Source organism: Prenolepis imparis, unplaced genomic scaffold (assembly GCF_030444845.1).
Source record: "Prenolepis imparis isolate NDT839.2.m4 unplaced genomic scaffold, iyPreImpa1.0 SCAF_9, whole genome shotgun sequence".
Taxonomy (NCBI): Eukaryota; Metazoa; Arthropoda; class Insecta; order Hymenoptera; family Formicidae; genus Prenolepis; species Prenolepis imparis.
The window spans coordinates 2988660-3013390 of record NW_028141167.1 but is presented as its reverse complement, the minus strand read 5'-3'; the positions used below and the strand labels follow the sequence as shown (position 1 = coordinate 3013390).

Here is a 24731-nt window from a genome sequence, read left to right as displayed (position 1 = left end):
TTCCATTGTAAGTACGAGGTTGATTGATAATTAATCAAATGGAACTCAGTGATCTCAAACCAAGAGATACTGTTCCGAAAAATTAGAAATTAATTTTCGCGCTTGGCTCTATTTGCCGACATCTAGAACATCAGATCACATTTATTTATTTAGGATTTAAGAGAGTTTAGAAATGATAAATCTTGCCTTAAATACACGTTCTGCATGACAAACTTGTTTAACAAGTACGTAAATACACGTGGCAGTAAGCTGAGAACCACTGGCGACACGATTTGAATTTCAATTTGTCGCCAAAATTTCACGAGCGTGCAGTAGACTTTTATCAGAACGTAGAAGCATTTCGATATAATTTTCATGACGGGCAATAGGAAACGCGGCACGATTATCGATTGAATGTCGAAAATGTAATTTGATGCCAACGCATCTTGCTGCGAACGTAAATTAATGCAAATTATGCGGAGTTTCTCGATTTTCGAGATCACGAATCAACGAAACGCATTCCGTCAACGTCCAATCATACCGATAATAATTTGACGACTTTTACGACATGACATCGCACTAATGAGTTCACAGACTCGCATTTTTTACGGTATAATTATACATTTTAGTATAATATAAATATAATTTAAAAACGATTAAAAATATGTGTGTTTGGCAAAAACCGCGCGAAAAACGGAAACGTGATTCTTGCGCGGCAAAACGCTTGTCGCGCGCAATCGTTTTCAAATCGAGGCAATTCAAATGGAAAAAAAAAACAAAAATGCCTCTTCAATATTATTCCGCAAATTTTCTATTCTTCATCTCTGAGAGAAAAAATACTACGGTTTATTCCAATCTATTATTCGTGCTAGTGATTGAATTGACGCGTAAATGATCATAACTGAGATCCATCACATCCATTCATCATCGTTTATCGCTGCCATTACACCACTTACTATCGTTATCCTTTCCGCGAATTACATCGCATCATTTCCTTCGCTCGCTACTCGTCGGATTATTTATGATAAATCGAGCTCATAAATGCGAAACACGCACACTTTTCACATATTTTAAGACATACAATTCCAATTTACTACTCACCAATGTGAAGGTGAAAGGGTCGCCGGCCGATGATCCGCGCAGTGAAATCCTCGCGACAGGTAGCCGTCCACTCGGAGTAACGCGTCCGAAGCACTCATGAAGCACAAGCTCGTCGACCTCGTCGTCGTCCTCGTCGTCGTTGTTGCCGTGCGAATATACGCGAGATTCGCGGGAGCAACGTTTCACACAAGAACAAGATTCCGATATCCGGACTCACTTGCTCCGCGGACCCGATGTGTCACGATCGATCCGTTGCACGCGAAGATTCGGTCGGGTCGTCCGCGCGCGCGAAACACTTCGCGGGACTCTTGATGTCGGCGTTCCTCGACTATTTTTTCTCTCAACTCGTCCGGAATTCGTCGTCCCCCGTGTCATCCGCCGCTGCGTCAAGTCGTACACTGAGGCAAGGCGTACCACCCCTCTCCACCCCGCCGCGCGACCGTTCTGCGCGCAACCGCGCTGCCGGCTGCGACGACTCGTTCGTCCGTCCGTCCGCGACGGCAGTCAGACGCGAAATGAGGAGGCGACGCTCCGCCGAAACTCGCCGGGAGCGCCCGATGAGACGCGCGCGCGCGGTACGTCTGTCTCTGTCGTACTTCCTTTTTCCTCTCTCTCTCACTCTCTCTTCTCCGCGCGTATGTATCACTCTATGCGCAGGATATACGTATACAGAATATACGGATTTGTGTCGCGCGCGCGTCCCTACGTCATAGCGGAGATCACGTCAGCGGGCCCATCTACGCGTAGCGGAAACTGATCCCGTCGTGGGTCCGTTCGCGTAATTCGTCAATCGTTGAATTTTTTTTATATTAATAGGTACAATAAAATGATTGATGGCAATCCGAATCTTGCGTATAATGAAGTTTCATATTACAAAAAATGCTCTTCTTGTAATATATTAATTAAAGATAATGGATAATGGATAATGATCTTATAAATATGTTAATTAAAAATGTGCATTTTTTTTTAAATGTGTATCATTATCGCGTCGAAAGATTGATAAAAAGTTGAGTATAAACACGACGCAAACACCTTATATGTTGATGTTATGTATCGCAAAGAGTTTACGATCGTTTACGGTGCCAAAAATTACGACATGGAAATACTTGCTCCGCTATCACGCCGCATATATTTACACTGCATATTGCTGCCGGAAGCGGTATCGAACAACAAACATCGCGTCGATGTAAACGCTCAATTAATATCAAGTAACGAATATCGGTTAAACAGTGATTTCGGCGTCGATCGGGTTTTATATGGCGTAGCGCGTGGAAAGTTTAACAAAATATCGTTAATAATCACGCGCGGGCGAGAGAGAGAGAGGGAGAGAAATAATGTGTGTATGTGTGTATGTGTGTGTGTGTGGTGTATAATCGTCGCTTTTATCGGTCTCCACACCCGGTAATGAATGCCCGAAAATTCCTCGGTCGATTCGCGCGCACTGACGTCGCCCTCGCGATAATAATTACTGCTAATGTAAATGTTCGTTAATGGACGTCATTAAATGCAACGCCGGCGGAATGGCCGCGGGGCGCCCGTGTAAGTCTATACACACGCTTGCGGGGCTTTGCCAATTATATTAATTAAATAAACATTATAATCAGCTAATTAAATCTAGCGCACTCACAACCTACCCCTATCTATATACGCTATACGCCCCATCCCCGTCGCGCATCCCTCTCCTCCCCCTCCCCCCACGCGAACCTGCACCCTCTCTCTCTCCACCGTAAAGATACACAATATCGTGAAATTCAATCGTGTCGAGCAAGATTCGCACTATCGGGAATCGCTCGCGCGCTTCTCGTCGCGGCGTTTCGCGGTCGACGCGTAATTGCTCGCCGATAAACGTTTAATAAAGTTTCGCGAGGGAAAAATCTATGGATTTTTATCGCGAATCATCCGCGGAAATATCTCCGAGGAAATCTCGCGCGCAATGTTTACTCTCATAATTGAATGTCGTGCCATAAGTATACGCGAATCCGAGCTCGAGACGACTCTTCGTTCGACTTTTCGTTCAGCCACCGCTGTAGCTTGTTTTTTTTTTCTTTTATAATTTCGTTTACATATCTCTCGTATGTGTGTGTCTTGAGACACATGTTATTATCTGACGAAGGATTATATTAGACACACGTGCCGTCTTCGCGAGAGACGATATTTCGTTGTGACAGTTTCTTTCGAGCGTCCCCAAAAGTGTCGCGAACAAACTTAAATATAATAGATTTGTAATCCGAGTTTCATATTATAATGTATGCATGTCCGAGCTACTTTTTAATTAAAATTCAACTTTAATGGAGAAAGACCACTCTATTATGAACATTATTCATATCTCGTCGCAGATACCCGACTTACTGCGGATCGACTTGTCTGCGGTGTCGCTTAGCATGATCAAACAAAAAAAATACAACATACGTGCATACTTTTGCGTGTTATCGCTCGCTATACGTCGAAACGATGAGGCGTTACTTACAAGATTCAAATTTATAAGTTCTCACTATTTATATCTTCTCACTCCATTTATTCTTATGCCTAAACATCCGATGGTTTTCCTCTTGTTTAGTTCACGATTTGAACCGATGAATTTTGTCACTGAAAAAAGAGATAAATAAAGCTGTTATTACATCTTTGACTCGAAAAATTTGATATCAAATTAAACATGGCATAATTTGATGCTAAATGATTCTCAGTGTTTGATATAATATTTTTTTCCCTTTGCAACTTGATATCAATTATATAAAAATAATGATATAAATAAATTAAATAAAAATATCAATTAAATAAGAATCAAACAGAAAGCAGTGTTGTACAATCGAATAACCAAATTATTTCCAAATGTATGTACGTCTTAAATATAAAAATAGAGATTATTGCATAGTTTTGATATCAAAGGTACGGCGTCTCTTAGATCGATCGCGACGATTTCTAAAATATATTACGCACACACGAAGATATATATGCACGCTCACACCTACACGAGGCTCTTCGGACCGGCCGGTTACACTTACCGGCCCTCGAAAAGCGGTTCGTGTCATTAGTATGTTAATTGGTAACAGCCAGGCTTGTGCCTCCCTCGCCCCTTCCCCGACTCTCGCCCCTGTTATGCTATGCCAGTCGACCCGGCTGCCTGCCACATCGCGTTGCGAATGCATATACGTCGTCCGGAGCCCACCGAGTTTGTACGTTAAGATGTTTAATCACTTCTGTAATTAAACTGTCCCTCAAAGGGTTAATTGTCCCATAAACCTATGAATACGTTAACGAGCGCGCTACACACCTCGCGCGAGCATCGCCAGCGGCCAAGGAGCCGCGACAGCTACGGGAAACCGGAATTTATAAAGTGCGAAAAGGAAGTGCGGACCCCGTTAGTTAGTCGAAGGCTTGGCACAAAAAGCGTCAAAAACTGTGTACAAAAATATCTCGCAGAGAATATGAGAATTACTTCTTTAAAAATAATTATCTCTATTCGTCTAAATCATTTATAAAATAAATGTTATCTTCGATAATTATAATTTCGCGGAATTAATAAAAAAAATTACTATTTTCTATTTAATATTTTTCTACTATTCTTTCTTCTTATCTTAATCTTTTTATTGCAATTTTTTTCATTGAACGTAGAGAATTACTTTATACGAAGCCGTGTCCTTAGGGGTTCGCGCAGATTCGCGTTTGAGAGAACGCGAAACAAGGAAATCCTCGCTGGCTCGTGGAAAGTAACGGCGAAGAGTGTTAATTTTCGAAATGAAAACGAGACATCCATCTTTAGCGAAACGCTTCAGCGCCTGGCCCATTCTCTCTCGCTCTCAATGCATTAGAGTAATGAATTAATTTCCATTGGAGTTCCACCTCTGTTCCCCCCTTCCCTGTCTCCTCTGTCACGCGCAACCTCCCCCTCGCGGCTGTTCGCATCGACCCTCTCCACCCCTACCGGAGGGGCGTCTGTCTTCAGAGAGAGTGCTATATTCCGGATTTAAAATCTATTTTCCTAATTGTAATTGTGCTGCGGTTTTCCCGACTTTCCTTCTTGATTTTCATCTCTGTCTTTGCAAACGCTAACATCAATGTTTTTGCGTCTGACGTGACCTATCAGGGAGATTTCAAGCAATTATTTCGATCTTTTCGATAACCATGTTTTCTATTAAAGTAGTATTTATACGTATCTCGTCATAGAAATAATTGGCGAATCAGCAAAAGCGCGGCTGACTTGTCATTTCGACACATTCGAAAAACACCCGCTAAATTTTCGCAAAAAAAAAAAAAAAAAAAATATCTGAAAAATGACACGAAGACTTCTACCTTCGCCTTCTTTGCGTCTTTACTTTACGAGGGGCGAGCGAGAGCGGCGTGACTGGTGGGCGAGCCGGACGGGGAGAGCCACGGGGGACGGGAGGCACCGAGCACAGGGGGAACCAAGACTCCGGTCAATTAAGCGCAGGAAATTAGAGTTTTAATTACGCAGTCATTCAGAAAATTACATCGGGGGCCGTGAAGGAGGAGGCATCCGCAATCGGCCAACGAGCGGCGGCGGGCGGCATTCTCTCTCTCTCGCTCTCTTCCTAGACGTTCGATGATTTTTCGAAAGCGACGTCACGAGTGCGTGCTAAATTCATAAGATTCGCGTCCCGGCGAATCTGCCCTTACGATAAAAGTTTTAACGAGATCGAGCAACTTTTTGAAGGGTGCGATTAAAAATGCCGATACAATTAGTCGATGGAGTTGGATAATAAGGGCCGACGAGGTGAAACTCGAAATATATAACGTTGATTTATACTTGGTATTATATTTTTTCATATATTGTTCCTCTTCTTCCTCGCGAGAAATAGAAAAATATATTTTTTTTAACACGACGAAGCTATTAATGCAGCAAGCACGACTAATTGTAACACAGGCAAATCTCGAACGGAATATAGAAATTACGTTATAGAGACGCATCCACGACCCGCAAACAGCATTAAATACGGCTATTTGATTCCCGGATCATGATAACGTTGAATGCAATATTCATATCAGATGAATGAAATGCGGTATTCAGACGCGCCGCAATTAGCGCAAAATGCGCGGCTAAATAGCGACGCGGACCTAAGGCGCGTTGATTGAATGGCGTTAAATTAGTTGGGTTTTGTTTTAATTTGTTCCGAGCTGCCCTCCTCCTCCCTCTCCCTCACGGGTCAACTCGATGAATATCGAGAGGTCAACGGTGAAATCGAATATCTCGCCGGCTAAATTGTCTTGCTTGCCTGCGCGAGAATCAAGCTTGCATGGTCGACGGCCAGTCGATACGCGCGATCGTGTCGATTGTTTGTCTGCCGGGACCGGGGATTATATTTTAATCAGTTTACCGATTGCGGCCGGAACAGGATGCCTTTCCGTTAAATGCCTCCGCCCGAGCGAACTTAATCAAAAACGCCGCCGAACCCGAGAAGAGGGAGAAACTCGATTTGGCGCGACGAATTTTATTGCGAGTATTTTCCGCCGAGCGGATGAGGATTCAGTCTGTCGGCGTTTTTTTTTGTCGACACACAAACCCGCTTTCTGAATAATATAGATAATGATTGAATAACAATTTAACGACACGTGTTCGAAAATATGCACACTATATCTTTTATCCATTTTTTTTGTTATCGTGTTTCTTTTGCGAAAGTGGATCGCGCTAATGATCAGATCGATGAAAGTACGAGCGAAACAATGCCACGTAATTCTCGGCATTAATAGCTTCAGAATTTGTGTTCCAATTTGGATGTTCCGATGTTAAAATCTTAAGAATGCGAATAATTAACAAACTTTAATTTCGAGTCCGGGCGCGCCTCGTCTATCCGTTATATACGCCGCGTTTACGGCCGGAGAGGGCTGCGCGCGATTTTCCGTCGAGCGCAAACGCGCTCGTCTCCCTCGCGTCCGTTATTTCCCTTAATCCTCGCGATTTAGAGAAAACTACGTGCGGAGCTCTAGCCGGCGCGCACAGGCCTCCTCTCGCGCACCGACTTTTTGGATAATTACAGCCGTCTCCGTCGGTCTGAGGCAATTATAATTGCCGACTCCTTTCGCAATTATAAGTTTCTGGGAGACTTACCGCGGCGCGGCACACAGCGGAAAGCGGTGGAACGTAGAGGGTTCGGAACCAGAAGGGAGACGCTGACGAGAGGGAGAGAGAGAGAGAGAGGTTGAAGAGAGGGTAGAGGGGTGGACGATAGAGGCGGTCGTGCTGTACGTGGAAACGTTAATTGGGGTGACCTGCTCAGAAACTAGTTACCGGAGGGTTGCACTGATATTCCGTAGGTCCTATATGCCAGTAGGGAGAGAGAGAGAGAGAGAGAGAGAGAGAGAATGAGAGAAGAGGGAAAGGGAGAGGCAGAGAGATATGTGTGGCGGGTGGTACACACTCGACGCAGTGGTTGATGCCCCAGACTCACGTCGTATTCCACGACGGTAACCAATCTGCGGATGCTGCGAGTTCGTTAGCCCGCTGATTCGACGCAACCTGCACGCGTTTAGCTTCGGTCTGACATTGATGTCGCTCAGCATCACGATGACGCTGTGGTCATGGTTCGCGAGGTTCGTAATGCTGGCACTTTTGGGCAAGGAAAGAACAATATCTTTGAGACAAAGATAAAACTTGACTTTCCAATTTATGGAATTAGCTCGTTAAAGACAAGTTATAATATAAAGCATTTTTTAAATGTCGCGCGTTTTTATTTCCTAAAATTTTTATAATAAAATTGCATCTTAAAACTGATATATTAATAAATGAACGTTTTTAAATTTGTTTTAAATTGTAAAAAATATTATGGTTATTATTACGTGTGGATATTATAATCTTTATACATAATTCTATACTTATATGTATATTTGGGAGAAATATAAGATGTGTATGTTTATCAAGATTTTTATAGCAATATTTATACATATAAAAAAGTACATTTTAATTAGTAGATAGAAGTAAATATAAAGATTATTAATCAATTCTAAAATAAATTATATCGTAAGATTTAATATATATTCACGTTGTATTACCAGATAGAATGGAGAACATCAAACATATCAATAACCCAAATTTATATTCAAATATTCATTCAGTGACTCAGCGTCAATGAATTTCTGACTTACACTTTTCCCAAACACCCCCTACGTGTCACGAATACGTCGAGAAAGCCGAGATTCTGCGGATATCCGGCTACCCGCATCCAGTCATCTTTCGGACTTCCGGACCGTCCAGAAACACTCATCCACCCTCCTATATACGAAGCAACTTCCTCGCGCCCCACCGCGGATCCACAACCTTCTATACTTCTGTGTTTTCCAGCTACCTCCCTCTCTTTCTTCGTGGACGTCGATGGAAACGGTGGTTTCGTGGCACGGAGAAGTTAATTATAAGCGATACCAATCTCTCGGGGTTGTTGGGCGGTTGGTAGGACTGGGAAGCACTGACAGCCAATTACCACTCCGTGCCGACCCTCGTGCACGAGCCATCGTACCTTCTCTCTCTTCATCCCTCTTCCTCTCCCCTCTTTCTCTCTCTCTCTCTCTCTCTTCCTCTCCTTACCCTTCACTTTCCCTTCCTATCATTCTCTCGCTCTCCTTCACTGCTACCTCATCTGACCCTTTCTATCTCGTTCACCGCCATCCTGCTTCCTTTCCTCCTTCGTCGATCTTTCGTCCTCACCTCACATCAGTGGCGGATCAAGACAATTTGACACCCTTGGCACGAATATAATCTGTGGGGTGCAATCCGTACATCTGCACAGGATGTCTCAGAATAGACGAATCAGTTTCTAATAAAGGACATTTTCTATTTTTCTTTGGACAATTTAGAATAAAAGATCTCATAAAAAACTATACAACAAAAGAGTCTCAGAGAGGGATGAAGTTCACCCTTCATGTAATGCGAGGCCTTAGGCACTGTTTGTTATATGTTCGCCACTGATCCTCACATCGCTCACGTACGCTTGTTCGCACACCAGTTCGCCAAATTCATGTGTACACATGCTCTCTCCCCCACTGATATAGGAAATTAAAAGACTGGCCGATGATTGCGCGGCGTAGCCTTCCTTCCTCTCAACGGTGAGCAACTCCCTCTAATCGGACTCCCGCGAGCAGAAAAAAAAGAGGAAAAGCGACCGCTACTTAACGAAAATTGCGGATTCGATTTCGAACTGATCACCATCCAGCTGCCAAATGTGACTTGTTAATTATTTGCCTCTGGTTTCCTGCTGTGAGCAATCCTTAGAAAAATCAGGCAACATCCACGAATAAATTTTCCTATTTAATTTGTTATTTCCCATGTTTCCATTTCACGTTATTCGCATTATAAAGTATATTAAATAGGACAAATGTTTCTCATGCACTTAACTATTGCGCGCATTATTCGTTTAACTATATTTAAATTTTGTTTATCTGTTCGTATATACATATACATAATCTCTCTCGCGATTGTATAATATAAAATAAAAATATATCTCTAATATAAACAATATCCATTTTTCTTGCTCTACAAGAATATATTTCTTGTATTTAATGCACAGAGAATCAATTGCATATACAAACGACTAACTAAAATGTACTTCACAATTCATGAATAATTGCTTAACTTTGATCATTTTTGCTTAAGTAATTTCAACGCTCCAAGATCTTTTATATCCTGAGAATAGAATTCTCTCTGAACGTAACAACATCGCTCGCTCTCCGGTTTTAATAGATGGTTTCATCCACACGCGAGTAACATATTATTATCATCGGTTAGCGAAATCATCCGGGCGTAAAACAAACATTATCGTATATGCTCGCATACTCGGCGCATATAGTGCACTTGAACGTAATTCCGATTACAGTGTCGGTTCGTCTTCGCCGAGGGTTGCAAGGCGCGCGATGCGACTTCCTCAAGGACCTTCCGCGATCGCCGAAAGGGCAAGAAGTCCCGATACATCACACGCGCGTAAACATATACATACATGTACACACACCCACACACACATACAAATGCATTGCGTGTGTATCGTAAACTCATAGTTGTGGCTCGGTGCAGTTAGCGGGTTCGAAGCTCGTTCACCGGTTCGCCCGAGTTAATTATAGCCGATGGTTATCAACGGGTTAACTCCGACACGCCATTACGTGTCTCGTCTCGTCTCGTCTCGTCTCGTCTCGTCTCGTCTCATCTCGTCTCGCCTCCTTTCGCACGTTCCCGGCCCCCTCTGTATGTCTCGAGTTCCGCTTCTCTGTGGCGCGATTAACGTCACTCGATGTATTTCGTGTGTTGCGTTACGTTGTTCTCGCGAAATCGGCGGAGTCGAGATACCATCGCTGTGATTTACCCTCTTATTACGATTCCGTACTATGGCTGTCGATATTTTTTTGTTAAATACAAAAATATTATAACTCTTTAATTTTAACATCTTCTTGACGACGAAAAATAGATTTTTATTAGCATAAAAATTATTTCGAAATCGTTAAAGAACGAAATTTTGGCATCTGTTTGAATTCCGAATGTTAATTTGTTAGAAAAAGTCTTTTTTTTCACTCGCATTTATTTAATACTTTTCAATGGTCTTTTCTTGTAAACGTTATTAAATGGGTGGAAAAATTTTTCAACATTTATGAAATTTCTTTCTTTCTTTTTTTCCGAGTACAACATACACAATATAATATTCTTTTGATATAGAATTTAAAATCATTATTATTTTTATAATTTCTCTACTTTTCATGCAATATTATTTTGCTATTATATTATGTACATGTTGCATTATGTATTTTGTGCTTTCATTTAATTGCTCGAGGAGAATTTATCGTAAAATAAAATCGTAATATAAAATAATACTAACAATAATACTATTCTTTTAGGAGAAAAAAAATCGATTCAAAATTCATCAAATAATTCGTCTAACTGCTAAAAGTTCACCGATTCGCGTTCAATATCATCCAGTATATCGGATCGCGCAAAAAGCCAAGTCAGTCGTTCCACCTTCGCGAGTGCGATATAGAAGTTAACGGTCGAAGCGCGCTCCTCGAGAAATCAATCGGAGAATGGCCTCGTTAATCTGACGGGGTGGTTTCTGGATGCTCGGTTACTCTTACATCACGTAATAGTATCGGGGCCACCTCCGCCCGTTCGGGCTGCTCGCTTGCCCCTCGCCTCACATCCTTTATCCTCTCCCATTCCTATTCCCCGACTGCTCTCTCACCCTCTCTCTTTCTCTCTCTTACTCACTCGCTCACCCTCTGTTTCTCTCCTTTTCTACCATCCTCTCTGGCTAAGTCTGCGAGTGACTGAGTGGTTATTTAGGTAAGAGCCACTCTCCCCGCGAGAACGGAGGTTGCCACGACTAAGTAATGGTCCTGCAACATATTGTGCAAAGAAAAACCCGGCCGGTTGTTTACCGTCGTGTTGCGAGAGGGCCGTTGTGGGGTGCGGATCCTTCACGGTGGTTCGCATTGAATCGCCGGGGAAAACGGTATACGGCCGTGACAAAGTCGGTAGACGATTAGGGACAGATTAGCGTGGCAAAGAAGCGTGTGAGCGTATTTAGACACGAAACCGTTATGGCCGTTATGGGGCGGAATATTATGGATGAAACTGCGATGAATTGCAGTCAGTCTGCGAAAAATCTTTAGCTAAATAGCGACGACATAAGCGGAGCCGATATTGTTTAATGATATTATTAGGGTAATAATTAATATATTTGAGTTAGTGTAAGTTTAGGACATGTCAGCATGAATAAAAGCTTATGCGAATATTTAATTTATTCTAATTAATGGATTGAAATTGAGATGTGACACACACATTCGATCTGAATCATACAAATATTTAACAGTTCTGTGACACAAAAAATGGAGCGAGTCTAAAACCAGGATAAAAAAACGTTAAATTAATCATACGCTTGATAACATTATTTATTTATAGCATCTGAATCGAACATATGTCAATAATTTATAATCGGTAATTTAAAGTTTATAGTATAGAGCCCCATAAATTAATATTTTATTAATAGTATTAACAGAAGGAGAGCAGTGTGTAATTCTCTATTAATAGCATTAATATAAAAGATGCCATCTTTCGCTGAGAGAAAGAGGGGCAAGAGGGAGGGAAGCTGATCGCAGGGAGAAAGCCTACCCGTCTGAAAAATGACTGGGGTACTCGGTTTCTCCGTTATCGAGGTGTCCGTGACTCCCGGGTCGCTCTTTCAGCGGCGTAATTACGGATTAGATCGATGGGAGATTGCTTCTCTCTAACGCGGGCGGGCTGAGAGAAGGGCAACCTCGAAATCTCTCGCGCGCGTGCGGGGTCGATACGTAAACGCATTTATACGCGTAATGTACACGCGATGCAAACGTATCGCGGAGAGACGCGTGCGAAAGCCGATCGCGCATCTCTCGCGGTTCCCTAAAATCGAACGGGTCCGGCACGTGTCCCGGTATTTGGGGCACGTGCCGGTTGCTCTCGAAAATCGATAATTCTTTCTACGCGACGCGCTGTGCCTTCGCGATTATAAATATTATTTTAGCACGTATAAGAATTCAAGCGGTGCGCCGCAAACTGGAGCGAGCAGTTGTTGCATTCGTCGCTTCGCAATTCCGGTATTTGTGCGAGATAGAAACTAAATTCCGAGAGAGATATATCGTTTATATATTGCAATAATTTTGGAAAAATATATGTAGAAAATTGCATAGATTAAAATCTCAAGCTACAACATTGACTTTTAAGAATTCAATTTAACACAGTGCATAATTAAATAATAATAACTATAATATAAATATTGTAAAGTTAAAAATCATGTTAAAAAGTTTAAATTCATTATCGCAATTGAAATTGCATCACCAAGCATTCGAATTTCGATTACGGGAATAGTTTGAAAAAGAGATCACTGTGCGTATGAAACTACCACGGGCACGTATAATACAATGCGCACGATAATACAATATATATTCGCCATTATATTCACCCTTCGCTAACACAAAGACTCATCATTAGATCGATTATTCGGCTGAACGGCGCCTAAAAAAGCAGTTAGTTAGAAAATTCGCAGGGATTACGATGCGGATTGCGTGTGCGTGTGCGACGCAGCCTATGCGATTGCGATGGAAGCGAAGCTGACAGAGGTGTGTGGCGGACAGCATAATGTGGTAGGGTAGGATGATAGGGTAAATGGTATATATGGTGCGGCATACAGCGCGTTGTATGGTATTGGTATTGGTAGGGTGTGTAGGATAGAGATGATCTGATTACTGAGCACATCATGGGAAAGTCAGCTTGCGAGCTGAGGAGAAGGAGGGAGGGCAGAGGGGGTAGAAACGCGCGATTCACTCCGGTACCCCATTGTAACGACGACTGTCACCGACGCGTATAATTCGATGAGATCGGCGCGCATCCACGTGCTCCGCATTAAAGCTACACCGCGGTATAGAAAACGTGAAACAGACCTATAGACAGTGGGGTGAGAATGTCGCGTAGCACGACACGATACGACACACGTTGACGTCGAGTCTAAGGCGGTTAAATGCGGACTCGAAATCCCATCTACATATTCCGGACAGCGGTCACGCTTCTTTCTTCGACGCGTCCGGTCGCGATCGTGAAAACGTTCAGTAGAGGGGAATAAATCGCAGTAGAGAGAAGGCAGTTCTGACCGACATCACCGTTTGAGTCAGTTTTCAGGCGAAAAAAAAATAGAAAAAAATAGAAAAAATAGTATTAGTATCGTTCGGGCAAAAACTATACTATCGAGAAAAAATATAAGCTATTCTCTGCAGCTTTTGTCTGAAAAGTAGCAATTCTTTCCCCTTGAAAATACTGTTATTCGAAACTATATCTTGTATCTTTAGAATTGTTTCCTACGTACTTTCAACAAAAATTGAGACGTTCTCGCAGTAGAAGCAAATAAAATTTCAAATAAATAAATATAATAGATTAAGATTTCTTTGTTCTCAATTTATGATACTATTATTTTATACCGATCGGTATAGAGATTAATTTAGAGAAATAATTTCAAAGAAACATTTTTATATAAAATTATATTATAAAATTGAAAGATTAAACGATGTCGTTTCATATTTTTGCGGAAATCGTTTACCTGTTTCTGTTAATCATTATTAAATCGACAGTTACAACTCTCTTGAATTCTAAAGATCTTGTTCTAATTAAACGTGTTCCTATTTCTCGAAATAGGGCATCATTACAAACGTAATGACGGCTCTGCGTCTTAAGTAATAAGACTTGCAATCGGCATTCGCTGGTGGTGCATCTATGCCATATCCGTACTCGACATGCATCAAGACGTTATTCGATCGCTACGAACGAGTAAATCCGATTCGGCAATCTCGAATGGGAAATGGTCGAAACTGCCGTGCACGCGACACACTAAGGAACCGTGAAGAAAAGACGGTCCACAATGGACCGTTTATCAGGAGCCGTGATACCAGCTCGCGCTTTTCTGCCCGCGGTCCATCAATAAAACCCGAGTGATTTAGCGAGTCCCTGGACCGGACGGACGGACGGACGGGTACGCAGGAAGTAGAGATCGTAGCACCCACGAATTTCCAAGATAAAGGGGTCAACAATGGGCAAACCGATGGTTGGTATTCGGCTAGTGTCGAAACGACGCCTTCCAATCACTCGCCGATAACAATGCCTGGTGCCAGTGGTTTATAAATCCGTGCATTGTTGCCAACTTAAAAGCTCTCCTGACGAACGACCAGGTCCGGGCGGTAAGAGAGAAGGGACCAAGAGGGTCCAGCGAAATGCGCGCGGGCGAAAGAGAAAAATAGAGAAGGAGAGACGGATAGATTTTATTTAACTTGCACACAGAAAGAAAGAGAGAGGGAGAGAGGAAGAGAGGAAGAGAGAAGGGATGAGGTAAGTGAGAGGGAATCCGTTCGAAATCTTGACGTTGAAAGCGGCGGCGGTAAGGCGAAAGGGACGAGGAACGGAGATGCGGGAAACGAGAAAGAAGCGTTTGCGAGAAGCGGGAGCGAGAAAGTGGTGGCGGAGCTTGAGAGCCGTGTAAAAGCATTGAGAGCACTTTAATGAATACGATTAGGGGCGTTAACTGTGAAGGATTGCCAACCCGAAGAAAGCGCCATTCGCGCGAGAAAACCCTCTCTCTCTCTCTCTCTCTCTCTCTCTGTCCTGACCGGTCACAGTTTTACTTTTGTGTACCGAACATAAGAGAGCTTCGACATCTTTAGATTAGGCCAAATTCGTAAATGTTCTCTTGGAAAAATCTTCCATTCGATCGTGACGAATAACATCTCGTTTACGCGCGTTGCTCTTTTGCTCATATGTATATACGTATAATAGAATTCTAGAATCATTATCACATCTTCCTCCTAATCTTTTATAACAAATTAACTCCTTATTAATATTTTTTGACAGAAATCAGCTGATTAAAACGTTAATTTGTTAATTAAATTTCAAATAGTATGTAATAAAAATTATAAAACATTAATATGTTTTAAATAAAATGTTATAGTGCTTTAAACTCGATTAATATTTTTTGACAAGAAATCAGCTGATTTGTCAAAAAATATTATTCGAGTTTAAAATATTATAACATATTATTTATAACATTATTATTTTAATTTTTATAACATATTTTTATTTTAAAATTTAATTAGCAAATTAACGCTTTAATGAGCTGATTTCTGTCAGAAAATATTAATCAATTTAAACAAACTTTATATAAAAATATTCTTTTTTTATATAAAACCGAGGAATGGCGCGCGCTTGTGTTATTCTAGGTGAATATAAAAGCTCTATATGCAAGGAAGTATCTCATTTATTTTAAATTTAAACTATACTACTAATTTTCTACCCTTTTCTAAAAAAGGTATGTTAAGTCGATTCTCACAAGTATTATTGCCTCTTTTCCGCGATGCTGATTCGCTGTCTCGATTCGCGTTGTGCGTTATATTCGTAGCATCGAGAGGCTGTTATCACGAGGGTTAGCAGTTTGACAGTTTGTTCAAAATAAAATAAAATAAAATAATATATTTCAAATAATATGTTTAATACTTTAAACTTGATTAATATTTTTGACAGTTATCATCTGATTTTTGTCAAAAAATATTAATCACGAATAAAATATTATGACATATTATTTACAACATATTACTATTTTAATATTTTTAACATATTATTTTAAAATTTAATTAGCAAATTAACGCTTTATTAATATTTTTTGACAGAAATCAGCTGATTAAAGCGTTAATTTGTTAATTAAATTTTAAAATAATGATATGTTTAAAATATTAAAATAGGAATATGTTGCAAATAATATGTTATAATATACCTTATCCGCGATTAATATTTTTTGACAGAAATCAGCTGATAGCTGTCAAAAATATTAATCGAGTTTAAAGTATTATAACATATTATTTAAAACATATTATTTTATTTTATTTTATTTTTAACAAACTGTTAAACTATTAACCCTCGCGATGACAGCCTCTCGATGCTACGAATATAACGCACAATGCGAATCGAAACAGAGTCAATCAGCATCGCGGAAAAGATGCAACAATACTTGCGAGAATCGACTTAACCTTCCCCTTTTTAGAAAGGAATGTTATGATATTTTAAATTCGATTAATATTTTTGACAATTATCAGCTGATTTTGCCAAAAAAAATTAATCACGGATAAGATGTTATAACATATTATTTAAAACATGTTACTATATTTTAATATTTTCAACATATTATATACACCCCCATTACCGCTATATAAATGTTATAAAATAATTTCTCACTCACCGATATGTACAATAACGCGAAGTTGTAGTATACAGCACATTGATCTGAAAACAAAATATTCAAGTTATGTATATACATATCTCTGTGTTGAATATCTCATAAACAATGCAGTTTAGAAAAAATTTCATTTTGCATACCTCATAGTTGTCCCGCTGTCGCCCGATGCCTCCCCGGGCCTCCTCCTTCTCTCTTGGTCGACTGTCATTGCTCCTTCGTAGCACTCACGACACTCGCAAAAACATGAATAATTACGATTGTCCGACACTTTACACGGCACTCCCGACACGTGAAACTTTACACGGCACTCCCGACGCGCGACACTTTACACGGCACTCCCGAGACGACGCGTGAATCGCATTGTGTATCACAATGCTACCTGTAACAAATAAAATACATACATATTTTATTAGAATAATTTTATTATTTCGTATTATAACATACACAATATAAATATAAATATGTAAGCTAGAATATTTAATTAGCAAATTTTCGTTGTATTAATATTTTTTGACAGAAATCAGCTGATTAAAGCGTTAATTTGCTAATTAATTTTTAAAATAATAATATATTATAAAAATTAAAATAATAATATGTTTTAAATAATATGTTATAATACTTTAAACTCGATTAATATTTTTGACAGTTATCAGCTGATTTCTGTCAAAAAATATTAATCGAGAATAAGATATTATAATATAAATATATTATTTACAACATATTACCATTTTAATTTTTTAATATATTATTATTTAAAATTTTAATTAGCAAATTAACGCTTTAATCAGTAATTTCTGTGAAAAAATATTAATCGAGTTTAAAGAAACTTATATTATTTTTTTTTTTTTTTAATATTCTTTTTAACATAAAATCGAAGAATGCGCGTTACACGCGCGCTTGTGTTGTTCTAGTGTACGCATATATCGTAACAACTTTTGCAATAATACCAGTTAAAGTTTATAAAAATTTTACGTGTGCCAACAGATCTTATGTCGCAGTTTAAAGTTATTTTAAGACATTCTGCGTGTATAGATGAATATTTATCGTAATACTCTTTGTGCAAATTTTTAGAATTATAATATATTTTTTTTCCATGTGCATTAATCAGTAAATTATAGATTCCGACGCTTATATTCACGAAGTTGAAAAACGTATCGATACTAGAGATAGAGAAGGGAAGAAAGAGGAAAGGGAGGGATAGAGCCGTCGTTGACAGATGCACTTATCTTTCGATTTGAGGACACCGCTATGCTATCGGCATGCAAACGACAAACCATTTCCTATGCACACTCTCGTTAGTTTTCTTGTCAGTCGAGCTGGCGCGAATAATCTGCCTCATTACGGAACGGAACGGATAGAAGCTTCCTACGCGATGTAACGTGTCAAAATGATGCACGTTAGTTATCTACGTGTTACTAATTGTCGAGATATTTAATTAAAAGACAGACATGAGTGTGAGCACGCGCGATGTACATTCTATTATCTAGTTCTCATTAAAAAGAAAGATTATTCGCAAAATTTGTCGCGAAATCTTACGCATATGTATTGGATCAAATGCATTCTGTGTGCAATTGTCATACATGCATCTTTCTGATTCACTTTAATGCGGACACACATGACTAGATTGCTATTATAGGTAATACGTGGACAGCATGACGCCGAATGATCGGCTTGCGCGACTCCAGCTGACTCCACATAATTATAGACCTCTAATTATGACATTCTCTTCTCACAGCCTCGTCATGGTCGCATCCTTGCTAAGACCTCTGATAGAAAATGGAGAACGACGCGAATATCAAAGCTTATTATCACAGAAAAGATGCTATCAATCAAACCTAAATCTCAAAATCGTTTCTCTCGTAATCGAAGTGTCGAGAGAAAAAAACGGTGTCTCTGAATTAAAAAAAATTATAATTTTATTATATGAAAAATTATTCGTTCGTCCTTCGTACCTTGATTTTATTCGCAAAAAGTAATTCGAAATACTATCTCGATTCATCTATTTATGTTTCATCTATTTATGTTTCAGATTTTGATCGACGATCGCACAGTGAATTCGACGATGAAGCTGACGATGAACCGTACGAGAACGTGGAAGGTAGAGTTGTCTGGATTCATCGAGGAAATCCGCAAGAAAGAGCGCGTCCCCCGAATCCCCCTAAAACGCGCTACTCTCTCGTATATCAGTGCCATCTCCTCTTCCGCGGCTATCCTGGACCATCCTCTTCGCAATCTCTCCCCTTTCTCTCTTCCCTCCTACCTCTCCCCCTTGCGTTCGCACAGGCCCCGATTAATTAATTCCTACCTCATTAGCGAACGCGACTCCGGCGTTCTCCTCTTCCGCGCACGCCGTAAGTGGCGACCGGATATCGCGAAGCTTACGCGTCGCAAATACGGAGGGGAGGCCTCCGGCGCATATTGCATATTATTAATAATAACTGTTTGCGGACGGCTTTTCTGTTTTCCTCCCCTTCCCTCCTCCTGCCCCCGCTCGTTGCCAATTTGTCGGCGTAGATATTGGATTCAGGCGCGTTAACAACGCCGCATTATCGGCGCGGCCGGTGATAAAAGACCGCGCGACGTTCCAGCCGGCCAGCGGTCTGGACCCCGATGTTTTTCCAAGGGCGGTCGTTATATCCCCTTGTAATCATACCCGTGTCTCGTTAACGGAACGAGTCTAGATTTTACTATCTCTTCGCGCGCGTTCTCCGGGTGACCGAATTCTTTTTTTTTTTGTTTCGGAACGCGCTATCACCCTGCTCGCTGTGTCGCTATAAATTTAGGAGAAGCAGTAAGATTCTATATACGCAATATGTTAGAACTGTATTGATAGCGAATTTTGTAGAGATCGGATCCGCACTGATGCGTATTAAAGATCGCCTCGCAATCATGTCAAATCGAGTGGCAGAACTCATACTTTTTAATTTAGACTGTAATTTTAATTTATGACAGTAATTTGCTCAGTAATAATTTAAATTGAAACATTATTCATGAAAAAAACTTCAATGCTTAACGTATAATAATTAATAAGTCATCGTCAAAACAAAAAATACGGCATGCTCCAATTTTCGTCTTATTTTAAGACGTCTTATTTCGGGAGTTCCGTTCTTTCCGTCGTTTAAGCGTGACATAATTACTACGATTTTCCGCGAAACGCAACCGTTCTTATTTTTACATCCGTTGCCTTTTATACGCGCGAGGGTGCTCGTTACTGAATAAAACGCTCTCGTACGTTCGGTCAACAAAACCTGAGAAATTACGCGTTTGCAAACGAACGCTCGCACTGAGACGAAAATGAAGGATAGAAAAAGAGAGAAAAAAAGAAAGAGGGAGAGAGAGAAAGAGAGAAAGAAAGAGAGAAAGTCCCAATGGTCGAAAATGGGGGAAAAATGTCCGAGAAGTTTTAGTTAAATTACTTAGACCGTGGGATTGCCCTGTCGGACGTATACGACAGGGGATAGCCTGAAGTCGAAAGGAGAAGGGGGAGAGAGAGAGAGAGATCGTGTGTATGTGTGTGCATTTGTGCTAGAGTATACGAGGAGTTAGGGGGAGGTGAGCTATCCCCAGCTAAGAGGGTTTGCTTGTATCCCCCGAGATGCGCATACGTCATCCGATTAAAATTAGTAATTAGCTAATTAACTTAAGCGCGCAGCACTCCGGACTAAGTAAGTTGACCGCCTGATTATGATGCATCGCTTCTGAGTTCGGTTTCGTGCGAAAAAGGCGCGCGTCGTTAAAAAATCCACCGTGGCAAAACGAGAAAAGATGAAGCGGAGGAGGATCTCTTCTAACGTCGAATCTCTCAGAAAATCCTTCTTCGGGGAATCACTCTCTTCGCGATTTATCTCTCCGTGTGTAATTCAATGGTACTCATAAAAGCCACCGCGTATATAGATATAGAGTTATGAGAAATCATAGAATTTCGAAAATTGCTTCGTAGAATTTTAAATGACGCGATATCTAAGATAATTTTAAGTAATATTGACTCATTGTCCAAAGTCTTAACGGATGAGATATGTTTCAAAAGCTTTTTGAAAAATATTTTCATCGAAGATAAAGGAAGTAAAATTATTTATCGAACGGGATGTCATTCTGTTGTATATCTAAGAAGAGGATAACTTTCGGCCAGAGCGAAAACGTTCCGAGAACATTCCGCTCGGGGTTAAGGAATAATAAGAGGAATAGAGAGATATTTTGCCACATGTGTCAAGACGGCGCGTCGACGAGAGTGTGAAATTGACGTATTATATGCACGAGATGATATCTATGGGGAGAGTCGATCGTATCTCCGTATTCGAGACGGTGCTCGCGGAGGAGGGACGCGAGAGCCGAGAGTGATCCAGAAGTGCTTTCTCGTGTTCCTTAACTAACCGTTCGCCGGTCCTCCGGACGTCTCATCGGTCGCACTTGCCTGCACTGAGAAGAAAACGATGGAGAAAGAGAGACGGGGCGACAACGACGAAGACGACGACGGCAACACCACTAAGGACTGTATCTTCACCCACACCCCCTTATCTTCTCGTCGCTCTTATCCTCCCCTACCGTCCCCCACAGCTGCATCTAGGTCCTATCCTCAGAAAAACTTGGCGAATGGCTTCGAAACGTCGCAGGCAGGTATGCTCTCACCTTGGCTATCGCTCGCAATTTGCAATGGCCGCGCGCAAAGTACGCGAACGCTATTTTCGTAAAATACTCGCCTTATACAAAATGTTAAAAAAAAAAAAAAAAACTATATGCACAAACTTTGGAATTGTGTTGAGAATTCAAAAACTTAGAGAAAGTTTCTTGGATCTCTCTTTCTCTCTCTCTCGAAATGTTGAATCTTAAAAGTTCCTTTTCCGTATTGTAAGCCATTGAGAAAACCCTCCGCGAATTAATTCTCGTAATCTAGCTCTTTAATCTATTTTAATTTAATTTTAAATGAATTTTACTTAACATACATTTTAATTTAACAAGAGTATACATTTTAATGTAATAAGATTAAATTATTAAGATATTAGGACATAACATTTTTTTTTAATATAAAAGAAGAAAATCTAACTTTTTGAATTTATAAAAAAAAATATATACATAATATATAGTTTATATACATATGTGTAAAAAGTTCCTCCTAAAGGGTTCTAATTAATTTCAAAATGAAACCTATATGTATGTCCTACGAAAGAAATAAAATGCTATACGAGACATAAATATTTCTTTCGAAAAGATAATTATTTTATACACGTAATTCACTTTATTGTATCATAATAGAAAAAAATATTCTAAACATATTCTATAATAAATAAATAAATTATATATTGAACATTATGTCCTTTTTTCATCATTTTCATAATAATAATAAGGTCTCGCTGCTTCTAAGAAAAATTATCCAAATATAAAAAAAAATGCAAATAAATATCAAGGCTCTCTATGCCTCTATACGAGACTTTGTCTTTCAGAGTAAATCTCGAGAGGAGATTACGTGCCGGTATCCTTCGAGACAGATTCGCGACTCGGCTCGCTAAGTGACAGTAACGTAGCCGGAATTGCGACCATTGGGAAGGCTCGGAAGTAATGTGTCATCGTTAAAGGATTGTAAAGGATGTAGGGAGCTGTCTACCCCTTCGTTTTCTCCCGTTACGCCTCGTATGCTTTTCTTTTCTCGAGGAACTTTAACTTTTCCGCGAGCGAACGTTATTTCGCACCGTGCTATTAAAAACGCGATAAATAATTTTATATCTAAATTTATCAGGAAAGAAGATACATATATGATCGATAAGCGAGAATTTTAACGCAGTTTTCGCGTCCAGAATTTACAAAAAAATTACCTTCGCCGAAACTCTTTCGCTCGCGCTCTTAGCCGAAAAGCGAGCGTCACTAAACGATAGTCCCCGCTATTGGAAGGATATCGATTGCTCGTAGCCGGGGAAGCATCGCGGTAGCCGGGAGAGACGCCGAGGCTTTCGATTCCAAAGTAACGAGGTCCGGTAATGGAACCCGTATGTGTAATTTACCACGGAACTGGAGGCGCGCGCGCGTCGCGTACTCGCACGCACGTACACACATACACATATATGCACACATACATGTCCACACGAGACGAACGCACCCACCCGTCCACCCACCGCGCGCGGAGGGCGGCTTGATTAAAATTTCTTTGGAGTCCCTTCCTCCCCCCCCATCCCTACCCTGATACGGCGTTCGTTTGTCTCTCGATCCGGGAATACTCATCAACCTCCACATGCGGGCTCCTGCAGGACAACGATGCGCGCTTCGACCCGCTTAACGGACAATTAACGTCGAGATCCCAGCGAGGCGTGTAACGAGCACACACAATCTTCGAAAAAGATTCGATGCCGACATTCGCGGAAAGGGTCGCCCCTCGCCTTGCGCACCGCAAGGACGATCAATTTTGCGGGCTATTGTTCTCGGTAATTGAATTATTTGACATTTTCGGCGCGGAGTCCCGAGACTCCATTATAATCCGCTACCAAATTCGAATCACGATGCTATTTCGATACATTTATACAAAAATAATGACTTCTTTTTTTATATATTAAAGACGTGACGATCTAATAGTTATAATTAAAGTTCTTTACTACAGGATATCGGCAATTAAACAGTGTTTTATTTACGATATCAGAAAATAAACTTACCGAAGGAATCCCAGCTTCACTCCTTGATCCATCGAGCTGCGAGACTCGAACTCGTCTGAAGTTGACACCTTTTTGTTTTCGATGAGTTCCAAAATCGTCCTGGAAAGTGTCGCAGTATTTAAGCATGCGCGATATTGTAATAATTGTACAGGAAGAATATACATATGCAAGAGCAGCTTTATGAATTCGTTTCTCTTTTTTTTCTAGTACAAAAGGAAAGGAGAAATAGAAAATATACCAGAAAGAATTTTCTAATTAAGAGCTCATTTCATAAAGCAAGTCCGCGCTCATGCTTTAGAAAGAGAAAGAGAAAGAAACGTAAAAAAGTATATTTAAGAACAAGACCTCTTTCTCTTTCTCTTTATTGACACAAAAATGCACTTTTCTTATTCAACTTCTTTTACAACACAAAGATAATTAAAAAACTTTAAACAATAACGCGTTAACCTTTGCGTTTCTCTATATCGAAATGAATCCGCCGTACATAGTAAATGTTCATATAATTGATTAATTACATTATTTCAAAATCTTTATAAAATGCTTCAAATAATAAAAGAAAATGGATTGTTACCTGAGATTTTAGGCAGTTCTGACAAAATGAAAACAGAGTGCTGTTGGCTTCATTCGACCGCGAAAGATTGCACCACAGACAAAAAAATTTGATAGACGAGCAAAAAAACTTATTTTCACAAATTCGCTCCCGTTCGCATCGCAACGTCAAAAATAACTGCTAATCCGCAAAATTATACAATTCGCACTTGTCAAAAGACTCGATGAAAATTATTATTATATATATATATATATATGTCGAATACGCGAAAGTAGGTTTCCGTGGGATTTCGAGCGTAAACCAACTAGGTGCTCGAGGTGAATTGATTAAAATCGAACCGCGCGCGCGGCGCACGCTAACAAAGGAGAATTGCGGTACGGAAAGGGTGAAGAGAATGTAGGTGGACGTGTAGATGGAGCGTAGAATGGGGAATGGGCAAACAGAGCGCAATTAACGTGCAACCATTAAATATGTACGCGCGCGTTGCTACAGCGCGATGCATGTGCGCAGGTCGGGCGCGCAAATACATCGAGAGAGTATCGAATACTTTCTCCTTCTCTCTCCAACGCATGCGCGCGCGCGCGCGCGCGCAGGAACGAACACGGGGACATAGCGTCTCTTCTCATGCCCTGTTGGCACAGCCGCTTGATTAGCTTCGCCATATTTACATGTCATTAGCCGATTGTTTGTCCAAGTCGGTAACTCCACCCGCGTCTCTCCCGCGCGCGTCGCCGCAGT

General features: G+C 40.6%; 2 protein-coding genes and 1 long non-coding RNA gene across 3 annotated transcripts in view; 1 reads left to right on the top strand and 2 right to left on the bottom strand.

The window, feature by feature from the left end:
* LOC145940630 (LIM domain only protein 3) overlaps positions 1-1171 on the bottom strand; it is a 55219-nt gene extending 54048 nt beyond the window's left edge. Inside the window, exon 1 of the mRNA XM_083045985.1 lies at positions 1081-1171. The gene's annotated coding sequence lies outside the window, so the exon portion shown is untranslated. The remainder of the gene's footprint in view (positions 1-1080) is intronic.
* LOC145940633 (uncharacterized) overlaps positions 1-24001 on the top strand; it is a 211464-nt gene extending 187463 nt beyond the window's left edge. The window contains exon 5 of the transcript XR_014426052.1: positions 18838-24001. The gene's annotated coding sequence lies outside the window, so the exon portion shown is untranslated. The remainder of the gene's footprint in view (positions 1-18837) is intronic.
* On the bottom strand, positions 3572-17077 carry LOC145940910 (uncharacterized). Its single transcript, XR_014426089.1, has 3 exons — positions 16949-17077; positions 16812-16855; positions 3572-3666 (listed from the first exon to the last, which is right to left on the bottom strand). It is a non-coding gene; the product is annotated as an uncharacterized LOC145940910 (long non-coding RNA).
* Positions 24002-24731: the final 730 nt, after the last annotated feature.